The sequence below is a fragment of the Chrysochloris asiatica genome, unplaced genomic scaffold (assembly GCF_000296735.1).
Source record: "Chrysochloris asiatica unplaced genomic scaffold, ChrAsi1.0 scaffold00012, whole genome shotgun sequence".
NCBI classification, from domain to species: domain Eukaryota; kingdom Metazoa; phylum Chordata; class Mammalia; order Afrosoricida; family Chrysochloridae; genus Chrysochloris; species Chrysochloris asiatica.
Genome location: NW_006408530.1, coordinates 4,861,762 through 4,864,108, shown reverse-complemented (window position 1 = coordinate 4,864,108; position 2,347 = coordinate 4,861,762). Strand labels below are relative to the sequence as shown.

Sequence of the window (2,347 nt, the reverse complement as noted above, 5' to 3'; positions counted from 1 at the left end):
ATGGTATGTGTTTGGGTTGTATCCTTTCACTATACACATTAGATCTGTGTGCTGAACAAACAATTCAAGAAGCTGAACTTGAATTGAACTTGAATATGAAAAAGGGCAGAATTGGAGGAAGACTAATTAACAATTTAAGATATGAAGATGGCACAACCTTGATTGCTGAAAAGAGATCTTGAAGCACTTAATAATGAAGATCAAAGAATATAACCTTAAATAGGAATTACAACTCAATATAAAGGAAACAAAATTCTTATAACTGGACCAGTAAGCAACATCACAATAAATGGAAAAATGATTAAAATAATCAAGGATTTCATTTTACTTGAATCCATTACCAATGTCTATGGAAGTAGTGGTGGTGGTGATGGTGGTTGTATGCTGTTGAGTTGGTTCCAACTCAACAACCCTGTATAGGGTTTCCGAGTCTGTAAACCTTTATAGGAGTAGAATGTCTCATGTTTCTCACACAGAGTGCCTGGTGGACTCAAACTGTTGATCTTGTGTTTAGCACCCCCAACATATAACCGCTATACTATCAGGGCTCTTTGTCCATTAAAGTAGCATTGGGTAAATCATCTGTAAAGTGTTAAGAAACAACTATGGGTGACTGAGTGGAGCCCAGTGACAGGATGGCTGGGCACAGAGCATCCCCCTTAAAGATGAAGATTGCTCTATCTCCAGTTGGTGCTGGTATTAGGAGATCTGTACATCCCACACCGCTTAACAGCTTGCTGTCGAAATTCAAGAAACTTTTGGTGCCTGGGAAGATTCAGCATATTCTCTGCATGGGGAACCTTTGCACCAAAGAGAGTTACAACTATCTCAAGACCCTAGCTGGTGATGTTCATATTGTGAGAGGAGACTTCGATGAGAATCTGATTTGTCCAGAACAGAAAGTTGTGACTGTTGGACACTTCAAAATTGGTTTGATGCATGGACATTGAGTTATTCCATGGGGAGATATGGCCAGCTTAGCTCTGTTGTAGAGGCAGTTTGATGTGGACAGTCTTATCTCTGGACACACACACAAATTTGAAGCACTTGAGCATAAAAATAAATTCTACGTTAACCCAGGTTCTGCCAATGGAGCATATAATGCCTTGGAAATAAACATTATCCCTTCATTTGTATTGAATGATAGCCAGGCTTCTCCAGTTGTCACTTTGTGTACCAGCTAATTGGAGATGATGTCAAAGTAGAATGAATCGAATACAAAAGATCTTAAAGCCAGGCCTGTCTTGAGTTTTGTTTTTTTTGTTTTTTCCATTTCCCTGTTTAAGTCACAGAATTCAACATTTAAAGGCACAAACGATACCACTTTTATAATATTTTGCAGTAAAATTTAATGTCTTCTGCTAATACATATTTGATGTAAGCTTCTTGTAAGTTAGAAGACTATATTTCATTTACAGTATGTGATTTGTATGAAAAATTGTATGTCAGATAGTAAATGATTTGCTGCTTAAAAGTTTATCCTTTTAAGTAACTTTGAAAGTTAATACTTAGAATGTTATTATGAAAGTAGTACATGAAGAAAAAAATCTAGATATTTTGATATTTTTCTATATACTTTTCTTCCAAAATAAAGTGTCTTCAAAAAAACAAACAAACAAACAACTATGTTTGAAGACGAAGGTGTGTCTGACCCAAGTCATGGCGTTTTCAATGAAATCATATCTATTTGAAAGCTGGACAAAGAAAAATTGATGCTTTTGAATTATGATGTAGGCAAAAATTATTAAATATATCATGGACTACAAGAAGAACTAACACATCTGTATTGCATTAAGTACAGTCAGAATACTCCTTAGAAGTTAAGATGGCAAGACTGCCTCTCAAATAATTTTGACATGTCATCCGGGGGACAAGTTCCTAGAGAAGGAAATCATACTTGGTGAAGTAGAAGGTAAGTGAAAAGGAGGAAGATCCTCAACAAGACGGGCTGACACAGTGGTTACAACAATGAGATCAAATACAGCAGCAATTTGTGAGGATGGCAAAAGATTCGGTAGTGTTTTGTTTTGTTGTACATTGGGTTGTCATGAGTCAGGACTGACTAAATGGCACCCAAAGACAATGACCACAAGCAGGGAGATTCATGGTTTGAACCCACCAGATATACCTTGGAACAGCCCTGGTGATGTGCTTCCAAAAGATCATAGCCTCGGAATCTATGGAGCAGTTCTACTCTGCATATATGTGGTATCCATGAATTGGAATTGTCTCAACAGCAACTAATAACAACTCCATCAGAATTGGTGGTGAAAGAGGGAAGGACATTTCCTACTGTTAAATCATCATAGTTTGTTGTTGTTTTTGTTAGGTGCCATCGAGTCGGCAC

General features: G+C 37.1%; 1 pseudogene; it reads left to right on the top strand.

Moving 5' to 3' along the window:
- Nucleotides 1-635: 635 nt before the first annotated feature.
- LOC102834619 lies at nt 636-1,231 on the top strand (annotated as a pseudogene).
- The last annotated feature ends 1,116 nt before the right edge of the window (nt 1,232-2,347 follow it).